At 35.0% G+C, this 16,801-nt stretch overlaps 1 long non-coding RNA gene across 1 annotated transcript in view; it reads left to right on the forward strand.

Moving 5' to 3' along the window:
* The window catches only part of LOC113113155 (uncharacterized), a 39,745-nt gene extending 39,575 nt beyond the window's left edge, over positions 1-170 (forward strand). The window contains exon 3 of the long non-coding RNA XR_003293549.1: positions 30-170. This is a non-coding gene — a long non-coding RNA (uncharacterized LOC113113155). The remainder of the gene's footprint in view (positions 1-29) is intronic.
* Positions 171-16,801: the final 16,631 nt, after the last annotated feature.

A 16,801-nucleotide genomic window follows, 5' to 3' on the forward strand; every position in this document is an offset into this window, starting at 1 on the left:
TTCATGTTTCTTTGGGTTTTGATTGACAGGAGTTGTTCCTTGTGTGTTGGGGAGCTCAGCTCCCTGGGGTCTGCTGTGGCCCTGAGCTTACCTTCACTGAGCTGCACCGCTGTGACCACTGACAGACTCACCGACTTAAAAAGATTTATAAGGTTAGTTTAAGGATTTTTTTTTTCTGATCAGTGTTAATATGTTGTGTTCTGTTAGTATTTTTAAAATGACTGTTTCATTCATAAAGTTAATTAAGTTATTAGTTGTTTTCCCTAAGGGATCTTGGCAGAATTGATATCAAATTAATTACAGAGAAGCTCTAAGTAACACAAAAAAGTAAGTTATGAATTTATAGAAAGCCTGAGATAACATTTTATTGTAAAACATACTTCAAAAATCTTAGTTTTAATTTACAACTTTAAAAAAAAAAACATTATTTTAGTTGAAACATTTTAATTATTTATTTATTTATTTATTTATTTATTTATTTATTTATTGCATTTTGGATAGTTTTTATTTCATATTATGTAACTTTTAGATAATAAAGATTTTACAAACATTTTAATTTTCTTTTTTTAGAATTTTCTAGCTCCATAAGGATTCACCCATGATTGAATTAAACAAGTAATTTTGTATTGAAGTACAAATACATTAAAACGTTCACAGTATTTGCTCATGTAATTGTATTTTTTTTGTCTCACAATTGTCTTTTTTAATCAAAATCCAAAGGAAAAAGTATTATATTCAATATATGAATATATAGCTCCATATATCCCTTTAACATAGTCTGTGTGCCTCTGAGAAAACTAATCAGATAAAATACAGTTATTACAGAACTACTCTAAACAGAGTCAAGGTTACCAATGTCAATATGAAATATATAATCTCATCAACTTCAAAATAGAATCTTTGAGGGTCAACCAATCCCCTTTGTCCTGACCCGAGAGGCCGTGGTACATATAAAACCTAGTGAATAAAATTTGTTGTTTCCTACAATTAGACTCAATTCTGCATGGGGAGTTTTACAGGTCAGTGAAAAATGTTGTTATCTTTGTGAGCTTTGATTCCTGTGTGTGATGACTGCGGGTGATGCATTTGGTAAAGAAACACAAAAAGAAGAACAGTTCTCATTGACAGTGAAGTCAAAAGTCAGAGAGCAACAGCAGAAAAAAACTCTGGAAAGTCTCTTGTGCAGCTGAATCTGATTGAGGTTATAATCATTGACAGGATGAAGTACAAAGTTATATCATGAGCTCCAAAACTCTGTTCTTGCGGATCTGAGCTGTCATTAAAGCAGTGATTCCCAACCAGGGGTACATGTATGTAAGGGGAATCTTTGGAAGATTTAGATTTTTTAAAACCCTAGAAATACAGTCTATTTCTGTTCAGTATATATCTGTGTGTGTGTGTGTGTGTGCGCGTGTGTTTGTGTGTGTATATATATATATATATATATATATATATATATATATATATATATATATATATATATATATATATATATATATATATATATATATAATGTGTTTATATATATATATAATGTGTTTGTGTGTAATGTATAATGTAGTGTAATATACATTTTCTGTTTTAGTATTTATTTATTTACAATATGCCTATTCATTTTTTTTTTTTTTTTTAGTCATTTTAACACATCCAGTTGTAATGGATGAAATGAAAATATTTTTTTATGTCATATATATATATGTGTGTGCGTGTGTGTGTGTGTGTGTGTGTGTGTGTGTGTGCGTGTGTGTTTTTTTAATATATGTTGATTTTATATCAAATCATTCTTTTTCTTAAGTTTAAGATCAAATAAAATAATAATTATAAAAAAGATCAAAATAATGATTAACATTTTGTGTGTGTATATATAATATTGATGAGATCGCATGAGTCAAAAGGAACACATTTCCAGTTCCTGCTTTACTAATATGGGAATGTGGTTGGGAAACACTGCATTAAATGGTTTTAGTTTATCCCTTTAAAGGAGTAGTCCACACAGAAATGAAAAGTCTGTATTATTTACTATGCCACATGCCATTTCAAACCCACATGCTGTTATTTTTTTCAGGAAAAAAAAAATATTTAGGAAGAATTGTTACGCAGCTCTTGCCAGTTGCAGGGAATGTTATGCTTCAGAAAGGATGAGATGCATCACATCATGTGACTGTACCATGAGAGCTCTGGACATATGACACACGCCTGAAAGGACTAGAGCTGTAATTTAATCATGGGATTAAATCTCCATGTTGAAGCACCTGGGGAAATTCAGGCACCATTAATGACCAGTACTAAAAGACAGCAGTTGATTGAATCAAATCCCATGGGGAATTTCAGTAATTTGCTTTGTAATAATCAGACCTGTTTAGGGATGTTTCTCTTTCATTAGGTGGTGCATGAAGGCTTCATAAAATCATTAAATATGATGATTTAATCTTTGCTCAGTATATGAGTACTGTGTAAGGTACTCTGTGTTTGGTTCTTTATTGCACGGGCATTTATACAGGAGGAGGAAACAAGTTTAGTATTGTTTTAAACATCACAGTTATTTTTCATCCTAAAATCTATAGAAATTAAGAGACCTGTTTAAAAAAATATCTTATATGTTTTCCACAGAATGAAACTAAGTGAGTCATACAGGTTGAAACAACATGAGGGTTCAACAATTATGACACAATTTACATTTTTGGGTGGACTATCATTAAAAGTTGCAATGAAACAGAAGTAGCAACAGATCTTTTCTTCTGTATTGAGACTTATATTATAGATTATTGTAAAAAAAAAAGAAAAAAAAGGAGTATAATATATATAAAAAAAGTATAAAAATATGGCATTGAATTGATTCTATGTGTTGATTGTTTTTTGAGATGTGGGCGTGGCACTCCAAAGTGGAGGCAGATGAATATGAGTTCGCAGGGTGGTATATGGGCAAACACAATGATTAGAGTCTTGCATACGTCACCAGATTATGTATTTATTTATTTATTATTATTATTATTATTATTATTATTATTATTATTATTATTATAGATATAGATGTCATAACCATTTAAATATAGCCCTGTATTCTGAAAATAATTTAATTTGCAATTTACATTAATTGCTAATATTTTATTATATACACTACCAAGACGTTTCAAATGTTTATAGTTTGTAAGATTTATTATAATAATTATTATTAATGACCTTTAGTCAGCAAGCATGTATTAAAATTTATCAAAAGTGACTCTGAAGACATTTATGCTTCGAAATATTTATATTTCTCAGATTTGTATTTATCAAAAAAAATGTAATAAATAAATGAATAAACTCTCTGACATACTGATGTTGACAGGAGGCGTTACTGTAGAGGCCGCATCATAACAAACAGCCATGCCAATCATCAAAGAAAGACACTAGAAATATTTAGCAAGTAATATCAGAAAATTATTCCCAGGGTAATTTAAAGGAAAAATAATTTTCTTAGCTGCTCACTAAAAGCCTTGACTATATGAATGTCAAATGTAAGTGATTGAAGAGATAAACATTTATTTGTGCACTATATGTTAAGAGAAAAATTCATTTTAATTTTAGCATTGCAAAAGTTCATTACCATCTGAGTAAAAATGCATATTGCTACCTAGAGAGAAAATTAAATTCTTTAGTTCAAATTTCTCAGGACAATTGTAGATAATTGAGCTTGAAGAAAAACAGAAGCGCTGTAGGCATCGCATTATAGAGTCACTTAGGTGAGTTTGCCTCTAGGTCGAGTTATAACATTTAAGTCAGTTATTTCCTTGCATTTCCATTGCACCACTCAGTGGACTCCTTTTAGCCCATGCTTGTCCATAATTACTAGGCTTATATACCAGACAATATTTTTTTTCTTTTGAAATCTTCAGACCTACCTATGGCTCTCTAACTATTTGTAAAGGAAGCCACAGCTCAGTAGACTGTCATTTGAGTGATTGAACTCAAAGCATGGCGTCGTTGCTGTCAGGGTTTGATTCAGCAGCGGTTGACAGCATTGAAAACATGCCAAATGCAGATTATACCAGGTAATCATCTAATTAGTCATTATGATTGATTAAACTGCTCCAAATCTGGAGGGGTATTTTGAATGCCACACAGCATAGCACTTGTTTTGACCTCGTTAAGATAAGCACAGATCTTGAATGAATTAAAGCAATAGTTCACCCAAAAATGATAATTGGTGAAAATCTATTCCCATTCAGGCCATACAAGATGTAGATGAGTCTGTTTCTTCATCTGAACAGATCTGGGGTAAAAAAAATTGCATAACATCATTTGCTCACCAATGGATTCTTTGCAGTGAATGGATATCGTCAGAATGAGAAAACCAAACAATAACACCCCCCCCCCCAATAAATAAATAAATGCATTAAGCAGCTATTACAAGATAAAACAGTTCTAAACAAATATGTGGGTGGATTTGGATGTGAGAGGGGGATTTACCTTTTTTACTGAAATAGCATTATTATGGATTATGGACATGTATTTTGACCAGAAGTGGCACTTTAAAGTTAAAATGCCTTAACGTATTTGTTTCTTGGAAACACAGTTTTTTACTTCACAAAATATTAAGTGATAGACAGGAGTCATGTGGATCTCTGGTGGATTATTGTGATGTTTTTATCAGCTGTTTGGACTCTCATTCTGACAACACCCATTCAAGTGATATAATGCTAAATTTCTTCAAATCTGTTCCAATAAAGAAACAAATGAATTTGACATCAAACAGAGAAATCTTATAGAATCAACATTTTATTTAAAGCTCTGTGCCAAAATGTCACATAGTACTAGTATCTCTGTTACATTCATTTAATTAAATTTGAAAAAATGCTTGAATAAATTATCCTACCTGACACTTTATGGTACATTTATGTCTTCTGACGGAATTTAAAACCCTTTTTTTTTTTTTTTTTTGCTAGATGTTCATTTGAAGGGTTGGATTATTCAAATTTTTGACAGCGTTGAACTACTGTGTGTGTTTGACTCAAAACTGAGCTGTAGCCACTGTGACTTACCCCGCTGTCTCCTACAGTGATTTTCATTAAAAATACTATGTTGCCAAAGAAGCAAATATTACATCTTCACTGTGTATCTGAGGTGTAGCAACTTAACTTGTTATTATGTAGGATTTACGAAGTTATTTTTTGGAGTTGCACATTTCGAAAGGTGCAATCCTGTGTATTATTTGTGAGGATTATGATAAGTCTATGTTTAGTGCCTTCTTTGAAAGACCATGTTTATACTTCTGCATGGCAATCAGATAGGGATTGGCCCTCAGGAGATCCATCGCTCTCTTCCTCTCCTCTTCCTCTTTTACGTGCTCCCTCTCCTTCTTTTGCTCTTCATCTCTTTTTTTGCTTCATTTTTACCCAGCGCTACTCTTTCATCTGCCATCTCAGTTATGAATGTTTTATGCGTAAGTGAGATGGAGAAACTCAGAGAGACAGTAAACAGCAGGTTGTTGACAATGTGAGAGAAGATGAGACTATCTCGCACTTTCAGAAATCAGTCCAGATCCCCGTTTCATTTTCCCCAGAAACTCTGTAGTATCGTCTTTCACAGAATGCAAAAATCTTCTAAAACATGAAAGACACATTACAATGGTACATGTCATGAAAAAGCAACAAGACATATGGTAACATTGGCACTATAAGGGAAAATATGATTTTTCTGGAAATGTGAGGTTTTCTTGTCTTTAACTATTAAAAATAATTAAACTAAAATGGATTTAGAATCGGACTTTGTCACTAACATGGAGACTTTGATCTATTCTTTGACTTATTGGACTATTTTTGAAATTGTTGATTTATTTACCTTTTGCATAAAAAAAAAAAAATTATGCCATAGTTATTTTGAGTCACTCTGACCTAAAAAACACATTTTCAATTTTATGCAATAAAAAAAGTCTTATCACAATGATCTAAATATGTATTAGCTGTCAGACTGTTGATATTAGGAAAACTGTATGTATAAGCTATTTAAAAAAATTATATCACTCTTATAGGTAAGATTATTGAATAATATAATTTTTTAGTGATGGTACTTAAAAGGGGTCATTAAATGGAGATTCAAAATCTTAATATTGAGACATACCTGTATAAGAGGTTGCTCTACAGTAAAACAAACTGCATGTTTCAAAACTAATTCCCCTGTAAAAAAATAAATAAATAAAATTATTACACTATTGTATTGTACCCTTCTGAAATGCCTGGATTTGAATTGGGACATCACCATTCTCCTTGACATGCCTTTTAACATGCGTCATTGTTTGATGTAAACAAAGAGATGTGTTCTGAACAAGACTGAAGAAATCTGATTGTAGAATCCTGTTGCAATATGGAGATCATTACACCGTGTGCTCAGACCTTTGATGCAATGGGAGCAGTTCTGAATATAATGCTATAATCAACGTTTTTCACAATTAGTTCACTAAGGCAGCTGTTATAGTAAAAATGCAGGAACGTTTTCTCAAGAGTTCCATGTATAATGGTCATTTCTTATGCATAGATGTTAGCCAATCAGAGAAGTGGGCGTTTACATTGAAGTCTCGCAGCAGACACGCCCCTTCCAATAGAGCGTTCATATTAGATGTTTTAATTTGGGGAGGAAAATGAACATTAATATCTAAATCATGACCGTTTTTGATGAAAAAAGCATGCTAAGACTAAAAGTGCACCTCAGGAAACAGAATAATTTAAACACATTCATCATGATCCCTTTGAAATCTGGCAATCTGCTTCATTTGTCTAGCTTCAAGCTGTGGACACTGAATACCTTTCCTGAGTTAACTATAATATTAGGAGACAATTTGACATATTTGATGTCTTCCTGCATCTGAAACACTGATTGCATGAGAGATGATGCATTTCAGCGGTACTGTGTGTTTCAACAAACCCTCTGATGGTGATATTTATTTTTCTTGCGTTGTAGTGAAGCGGTGGGCTGATGGGGAAGAGAGTGTTATACAGTGCTGCCGTTTGAATCGACTCGGCAGCTACAGTGATTTGTCACACCACATTAAAGAGCATCAAAAAACATTTATTGTTTGATTTTCCTTTGACCTTAATAGTTTGTGTGCCCCATTTCAGCAAGGATTGTTTTATGAACCTATCACAATCTAATCAGGCTTTCCAAAGAGGCTGTTACTGGAGCAGCACAGCTATACTTACATCCCCACAAACTGTGAACAGATGTGAAGATGATGTTTACATAGAAGCCTTACATTTGAATTCATAGACAGGGTAAAAAATTGCAGTGTTGAACTAAATTACATCTGTAAAGCACTATTCAGGTATGAATTACATATCTATCCATCCATCCATGGGTAAAAGTGGGGCTCAGTTGTTTTAGTGCCCTCAACTAACAGCACACTAAACAACAGGGTTTATGTAAATAAATCATCTACAACCAGCCTGTCACAGACTGACACTTCTTTATTCCTCTAAACAACTGGTTTTATTTGAGAAGTAATATGACTATGAAGCAAGAAGTCATGTGATCTTGACATGCGAAGCTGCTGCCGTGTGCTGTTGTGAACATGAACGCTTGATCTTTGTTCATCTGTATTGCTCTTCCATTCGCGGATCCTGCCAGCAGTGACAGGTGACAACAGGCTTCATGTCCTCAAACGTATTGATGACGCTAGATATTTCGAGTTTGACACTTCTGATATCTAAAGCTGTTCAGGTTCATGACTTTATAGACTTTATAGAAGAAGAACTAGATTTGCATTTCCAAACAGAAATATCAGTGCATTTAAAGCAGTAAAAGAATATTATCCTTTTACTTTTTTTCTTCTCAAGAAAATAACTTTATATTGCACAATTGCAACATTATTTCTCATAATTGCAACTTTATATTTCACTATGAGATTTTAAAATTTTCATTCAAATGTGTAGGATCAGTAAGATATTTGTAATATTTTTAAAGAAGTCTTGTATCCTACCCAAAGCTGTTTCTTTTTTTTCTTATTTTTTACAAAAATACAGAAAAGACTGTAATATTGTGAAATATTTTTACAACTTATAATTACTTTTTTTTTCTATTTGAATGAATTTAAAATGCTAATTATTATTATAATTTGTCATTTATTATTGTGAAGCTGAATTTTCAGCAGTCATTAGCCTACTTTAGTGATCTGTCTCATGTGATCCATCAGAAATCAATTTAATATGCTAAATTGGTGAAATATTTCATATTGATGTTGAAGACAGTTGTGCTGCTTATGGAGACCATAATACATGTTAAGTTCAAATTGTTATACAAAATAAATAATATATAGAGAGATACATTTTTTATGAAATAGAAATGGTAAGATTATACGTAACATTATAAAATCTTTTCTGTCACTTGTGATTTGAATGTGTTTTTGCTAAATAAAAGTATTAATTTCTTATTTTTTATGAATGCCTCATAACTTTTGATAGTATTATATATTTGTTTATTTGTTTACTTTAATCAGATAAATTACACATTAATAATACATAGCAATATGTAAAATGTGCCGTATTAAGCCAGTTTAAAGACACAATTGCCTGTTTTTTAATCAGTACTGTCCTGCCTTTTAAGCACTGTAATAAAAAAAAAACTGGGATCATCATCTCTCTGTTGCTGACTGGTGTTTTATTTGCATGATGTATTTGTGCTGTCATCAAGTAACAGTGCATGAAACTCTGATACTGTTGTCATGCTGTTGTAATCTGAAACCCATTACAATGGCAAAGGGCAACAATTACAGTATGAATCCCTTGCTCTGATGAGTATGTCTTTCCTGTGCCCCGAGAGATTTCTTTGTTTGTAATAACAGGTTTGCAGACATGCATCTTCCCACACTTAACCGCGGGTCAGGGAGTGTTTAGTCACCACAGTTTCTCTAACTGTTCTAATGTTTCCTCGCAGGGCCAATTAATCCAGAAAGCTTCTGAAGGGCTGTTTGTAGACTCAACCTTCTCCATATGATGTCATCGGGCTCTGCCTCCTCTCCTTGTCATTGTGGAGCACTCATTTACATTACTCTCATGAACGAGGGGCTGCGAAGGCTCATTTATGCTACAGTTCAACTTCAGAACATTGTAAGTAGCCAGTACCTTCTAAATTCACTTTCTAAAACACATTTAGTGCCGTCAAGTACAGTGTCTGCTCTAGCCTGGCAATGATCTCATTAGGCTGACACCGAGCTTGTGTTGTTTTGGTGATAAAGTGGAATTATAGACTGTGAAGTGACTATTGTGAAGCCATAAAGTGAATGCAATTGCTACTTTTATTAGCTTTGTCCTCATTAATTATTAGCTTTTTACTAGTGTTTTTCTAAGGCAGTCATTACTATTACGGTTACACTCAGTCTTTTTGATTGGGTTTTGGATATCAATGAACCTCAGTTGAATGGCTTATTGAGTAAAGGTGTGCGATTAGTTTTCTAAATGATCGAACTTGTAGCCTAGTTTCTGATAAAACAGGCAAGAAATCCAATAGACTTACAATGAAGAAGGAATCCAAGCCATATCTAGAGATGAGAATATAATGGACTTTAAAATGGCCTGTTTGAGTAGTACCCCCCCCCCCCCCCCAAAAAAAAGCCTATAACACCTTAGTAACCATCTAGAACACTCAGGCAACCACTCAGAAACCTTAGCAACCATATAATAGATCTTAAAGCCCAAAGTATACTTTGTTTTTGTATGTGTATACTAGCATGTTTACACCTTAGCATTCATGTTGAATTTATAAGCAACAACCTAGGACATTCTAGCAACTACTCAGAGCACCTAATGAATTGTCCAAAACACCTTAACATCCAGTTAGAAAACTTGAGTCCTGGGTAGATTACTTACAAACTGTAGTCTATAAATGATAACAAATTGACTGATGAAAATTGTATTGATTTATGCATTCTAGATGACTCATTCCAGGTAATGTATTCTGACTGGTCTAACTTTAAATAGGGTTATTTACTCAGAGAACATGCATTGTGTTGTTCAAATATTACAATATTACGTTTAAATATCAGGGTGACTTGTAATCCATAAAAAAGTAACTGTATCTGATTGTGAGCATTTTAAAACAGCATTTTGGAATTTCCATAATCCAGATTACATGTAATCAGTTATATTTAGGAATCATCTAGAACACTCCATCAGTCACTCTCAACATCCTAATAACCACATAGCAAAGCATTAGCTAGCATTGTGACGACAACTATCTTTTTGAGAATTGTAAAAGCCTCTTGTTGTTACACTGTTGTTGACAGAAAGTTTAGAATTGGAATTTTGCTGTTTTTTATTGTTTAATAAAAACAAAATTTTGACACTAGCGCATTCCCAGCCATAAAAAGATGAGAAAGTGGAAAGGTGTATATACTAAGAGTGAAATCTGAACAGCTAATGGGGGTCTTTCCATTGAGCTTTTCATGTTTTTGCTCTTCAGTAAGCTCTGGAATATCACGACACAGACTCCTACCCCTCAGATCTGTGTGGAGGAAGAAAGACAAAGGGCGGGTTTCACAGGGCAGGAGAGAAGAGATGTCATTATTCCTGGGCCTTCTGATCCACTGCTGCAAAGCTCTTTCACCATGAGTGTTACACAAATGGCAGCTGCAGAAATAGAAGCTATAGTGCTTTTAATGAGAAAACAGGTCCATTGCGTCATCTGCTTTTTGTGATTTTATCAGGTCACAGATAGAATCAATGAACATTGTTAGCAACCATGTGCATTGCAACCAGTGGATGAGTGCTGTCAGAATGAGAGTCCAAACAGCTGATGAAAACATCACAATAACCCACAAGTAATTCAAAGGACTCCAGTCCATCTTTTTATGTCTGGTGAATTGAAAAGCTGTAAGTTTGTAAGAAAAAAATCCGTCAAGGCATTTTAAGTTTAAACCATCACTTCACCAGTCTATAAAGCATAATAGCACTTCCTCCAGTGAAACATTCCCTTCCACTGTTGTCCTCTCACATCAAAATCCACCGACAAATATGTCTAGAACTGTTTTGGACTGTTATAAACTGCTTCATCTGTGCATATTTCTCTCCTGATTCAGATTAGATGCATTTTCACTGGAGAAAACAATATTATGGATAAATGCCTTAATGATGGATTTGTTTCTTACAAACATGCAGCTTTCTGCTTCACAGGATGTTAACTTTTGAACTTGTTTGTTAATTAGTGTGTTTTTTTTTATCAGCTGTTTGAACTCTGATTCTGATGGCACCCATTCACTACAGAGGAGCCATTGGTGAACAAATCTGTTCCCATGAAGAAACAAACTCATCTATATCTTGGATAGCTTGAGAGGGAGCATATTTTCAGCAAATTTTCATTTTTGGGTAATCTGTTCCTTTAAGTCTGCACACACATTTCTTTGGGTTTGAAAGTGCTGTGCAATTACTTGAATGTGGTTATTTTTCTACATCTGTCTGTTATTCATGTCAGACAGCAATTCTCTTTGAGTCTGAGTGAGTGATTCAGAATAATCTACAGTGTGGACCAGGTTTTATGCCATAAGTCAAAAGTCTGCCTACGCAAGACTTAGTGTCTGTTAGTGATTGATGGATCCATAAAGTAAACTGGAGTCAACTGTCAACCTGTTCTGGAGGTAAAAACCTACAGAAATACCGAGATGCGTACTGTTGTTCTTATGCTCTTGTGTGTTTGTTATTTCTTTCTTACCCCTGAATTAGGGGTGTAACGGTTCACAAAATTCACGGTTCGGTTCGATACGATACACTGATGTCACGGTTCGGTTCGGTTCGGTTCGATACGTTTTAGATACAGCAAAATGTAAAAACATCTCAACTTTTCAGAATGCCGCAAGCGCACCGCGGGTCATGTGACAAGAACCAACCAATCAGCTTCATCCTTTCCCGTAACAACGTTGAGAGCTCAGCCAAGATGAAGGAACAGCTGATCATAGTTGTATATGGATTGCAATTTTGAAATAAATTCAGTAGCAGAGCTACTGCAAGCGATTTTTAGAGCTGCAAATCCATTTATCCTTCGCTGAAATTTCCGCGTCTCATGGAGAGAGTACGTCATTGTTGCTTAGCAAAGACAGACGCCTCAGGAGAAAGACGCGCTTAGCGTTTTCCATGCGTTTTTAGGCACGATATGTGAACGGCCCCTAAGGCGCTCGCTCACTCAGCACGCGCTGAAGGCTCGTTGCAAAATGTCTAATGCATTTAACAGACCAGAAATATAAGATCCTAAAATAACCAACAGGTCTGGTGTTTGGGTTGGATTCCCTGTAAGCTATAGTGTCTAAATGCTGCAGGGATAGTTTGCTGCGTGCATGTTTCTCCTTTTTTTCGTCTTTTCCCAGATAGTACTGACGCATATATCCCAGATATACCCGCTGTTTTTTTTTTTTTTTGTAATCCCGCTGGTGTACCCTGTCATGTTGCAGATGCGACATACCGTTGTTTATTTATCCACCACTCTCTTGCCATCACCATTATAGCTTAAAGGGAATCCAAAGTGCACCCAAACACCAGACCTGTTGGTTATTGGAGGATCTTCTCATTTCTAGTCTGTTAAACGCATTGGCTATTTTGCAACGAGCCTTCAGCGTGTACTGAGTGAGCGAGCGCCTGCTGAGTAGCCTAACATAAACATATAAGATGGTGTTTTTTTCTTCTTCGGGAGTGTCAGGGGCGTTGCCTGTTACGTTGTTTGGGTTATTGGGCTACCTTGTTGAACGCATATCATTATATTTCTTTCTTTCTCTCTCTTTTTTTTTTTTTTTTCAAATATAATTAATTACTCCAACGAACCGTTCGGTATACATAATGCGTACCGCGTACCGAACCGAAAGCGTCGTACCGAACGGTTCAATACGAATACGCGTATCGTTACACCCCTACCCTGAATTGAATCTCATTTAGTTGAAATCAGCAACCAACATGCACGTCAAGAAGGATATTATTCATTACTGCCTGCATCCTAAAACATTGAATTTATTGATTGACAAATATTATATCTAAACCTTGTCATACTAAATATCAATACTCTAATGCTGCTTGGTCAAACTGGATTATAAGTGCTGTGCATCAGTGTTTTAGCTGTAATTTTAGCTTTTATTCTTATATTTTCATGTATTTCATTTTAGTTTTTTATTAAATTGTGTTTTTTTTTCTTGTTCATGTTTGTGTTTATTTTCTATTTTAATTATTTCTATTTACTATAATACTTTTATTTCAGTTGTAGTGATTTTAGTATTTCTAAAATGAAATTTAGAAAAGAATCGTTGGCAGTTAACTGAAATAAAATAAATCTGATATTTATATTTTATTGCATTTCATCTTTTATTTAAATAAATCAAATAGAATAGCAAAATTGTTAACAATAACAACATTGCTGTGTCCTAGTTTCTCTTAAGGTTTCTTCCTGAAAAGCTATAAATCTGCTTTGGGATAATATTTAATGTGGAAGAATACAATTATTATTATTATTATTATTATTATAAATTTTTTATTTTTTTTTATCTTTTGCCTTGTATTTTATCAAGGAGTTGTGCAGTTAAGCACTAATGCTGCGTCCCAATCCGCATACTATCCGTCCTAAATAATATGTGAAACTAGAATTAGTACGTCCCAAATCGTAGTATGTTGAAAAGACTATTCCAAAGATACCCGGATGGTCTACTATTTCCGGTTAGAATTCGAAGTGCAGATCAATCAAGGGGCAAGGAACTCGGCCGGAAGTTGAAGTCGGGTGGGAGCTGCCATCTTTTAGCAGAACTTCACTTGCGTTAGCATTCCCATTGACTCCCATTCATTTTGGCGTCACTTTGACAGCGAATAACTTTACATCTGAGGTGTTTAAAGACTCTGTTTGTCCATTATTTATTTCTAAAGATACACGACAATGTATAAAGGGCTCCATTACCTTCTATGTTACATTATGGCCCCGTATAAACAGTTTTTGTAAAAAATAGGCTAACGATTGCGTCATAACCACTCGGCTCTCTGTCGCATTACCCTACAGACAGGTGGAGAAGCTCGCAGGCAATTAACTTAATATGGCGTACTGGCGTTACATTTTAAAATACTTTACAAAATAATTAATCAGAATACTTACTCCTGCTCACTCACGACAAAGAACTCCCCGCTCAAGCTCACCGTCTCTGCAAGATTAACGATGGCAGTTTGCACGCACAGCCACTAGAAGATTTACATCTGACAGACAGGTTGCTGACGTCGTCAAGCTTCGTTTGAGTCTGCGCGTCAGAAACGGAAGTGCTAAAAAACGCTAAAACTGGGCTTCATTTGTCTCAATTGAGTTCCAATGGGGTCGCTGTGTCCATTTCTTTTACTGTCTATGAGATCAATGCACACTCTAAGTGCTAATATTGCCCACAACCTATTGCGTGCGGGAGGGAGGAGCTTTGCGATGGCTTTGTGGTGATGTAAGCATTGCAGCCGGATGCAGCAGCGGAGATGCGCCCTCAGCTTTTAAGTGTAAGAATTAAAATGTTTAACCCTAATTAAAGTTATATTTTATTTCGTTACACACATTGCACATGAACGTCAGAACCAGCCGCCTCACAAACGACCTGCGTTTGGTTCTATGACGACGCTGCCCTGCTTCTTCACTCCTCAACTTGGTAGAAGAATTTTATTGGACATACAGAATGAATGAAACGTTAACTGTTGTGGTGTGCGTAACTAGGCAACCACGTTGTCGTTCACGTTGCATGACGTCATCGAAGTTTGTCCCAGAACGTGCATACTCTTTTGCTACACACTCAAAAGTATGTACTTTTTCCTCACAAAAAAAGTACATACTTTTAGGTCGTAGTATAAGTAGGCGAATTGGGATTCAGCGTAAGTAAAATTTTACAACCGATTATTACAGGCGGTTGCATTTTACTACAATTCATTTATTAGACTAATGTTTTTTATATGCTCATGTGTTTAAATCAGCTTGTGGGATTCTTTTTTTTTTTTTCAGAAGCACATGGCAGTATTATTAAAGTCTGTGTAAAAGCAATTCAGATAACTGTTTCTAAACACATTATAAATGTTACAGCTGCATTGCTGAAACAACAAAATTTGTGAACTATGCAGTATTGAACTGTGAAGTTTGATATATAGTAGGGCTGTCAAAAATAGCGCGTTAACGACGTTAATTAGCTGTTTGTCGTTAATTATGTCAATTTTTTTTTACGCATTTCACACATGCGCAGTGTGACAAATTATTTAGGTCAGGAAAGTCTCGTCGATCTCTGAATTCTCAAGATAGTAAAAAACAGCGGCGAACGCTGCGACGAAAACACAGAAGAAGCTTAAGGTTTTACCCCAGTTACTCTCAAATACATTCATGCCAAGCTCGATAAACAGAGACGACTTTGGTAGTTGATATGCTGGAGCTTCTTCCTGTTATAGCGTCCTGTGTTTCACACTGCCCATGCGCAGAACGCATACATGCAATGCTGCAAAAATTACAGCTGTTTGGAAAAGCATATGCATTTTTACTTGGTTTTACTGGCACTTGAAGCCTTCAGAACGTGAAAATATCGATCCTAAAGTATTGTAGCAGAGCAAATGAACACCTCCCAAAAACAAGAGTGCCCAGAGTGCTGCTTATGTGATGGTGGCGCATGTTTGTGTTTCTGAGTTCATTCTTTCGAGTTTCTCTATGCATAATTTCATAGATATGTGGCTATATTTAACCACTGGTTCACCTAAAACTCTTACAATATCTGTAGTTAAATGGCATGGTTTGATATAGTGCTCAGGTAAATTTGATTAAGTAAATGTTAAACTTTTGAAATTCAGAAAAAAAAGAACCACATATTGATGAATCAATACATGAAAATTATGTATCTGTGTCCTGTTATTTATCTTTTGGTACGCATTTCAGAAAAAAACATGGTTAGGATTCAGGTGTAATTGCAAATAGTGATTAATCATGATTAATCCACTGAAAATTCTGATTAATTTGATAAAAAAAATTAATCATTTGACAGCCCTAATATATAGTTACATAGTTTTTCACCATTTCTGTGGTTGTGATTTTTTGGGTGGGCCTGCAATTTGTGCTCTCCGTTTAACCCATCCAAGTGCGCACACACACATATACACACACTCCCCCACACACACACAGCAGTGAGTAGTGAACACACATACACACACACACACACGCACCATGAACGCATACCCGGATCAGTGGGCAGCCTTCTTTTTTTTCTGCAGTGCCCATGGAGTCGTTGGGGGTTCGGTGCCTTTCTCAAGGGTATAAATTAATACCTCATTTTGCATGACCATATTTTAGTTCCCTTAATCCTACCCCACACCCAAACTTAACTACTACTGACTAAATAATTAGCAGCAAGATAGGAATTGAATGAGGCAAATGTCATAGTTAGTAGTTATTTAATAGTGAGAAATCAATTGATCTCAAAACTAAAGTGTGACCTCGTTCCTTGTGTGCAATGCATTGACCTTGATAATGAAAAAGTTATAAAAAAATTAACACGTCATATGATTCAGCAGTGCAAACATATTATTTCTTGAATTTAAAGGGATAGTTCATACCAAAATTAAAATCGTCAACATCAAAATTCTCTCCCTCATGAAGTTTCAAGAAGTTTTCTGTCCACTAATGAGGCTCTCTGACTCTGTGGTTTCAGTGTAGAGAGGGACAGGGCCGTGAAATTACTTGCTCTTCATATTTTGCGTTAAGCACCATGCCGTCTGAAACTACAGTTCATTTTTCCATCTGGTGGCTTTATTGTGAATTATGAGGAAATTAATAATCTGTTTATTGAACAGGCATTCCCTGGAGTGCTGAAAGAAGA

Source organism: Carassius auratus, chromosome 13 (assembly GCF_003368295.1).
Source record: "Carassius auratus strain Wakin chromosome 13, ASM336829v1, whole genome shotgun sequence".
NCBI classification, from domain to species: Eukaryota; Metazoa; Chordata; class Actinopteri; order Cypriniformes; family Cyprinidae; genus Carassius; species Carassius auratus.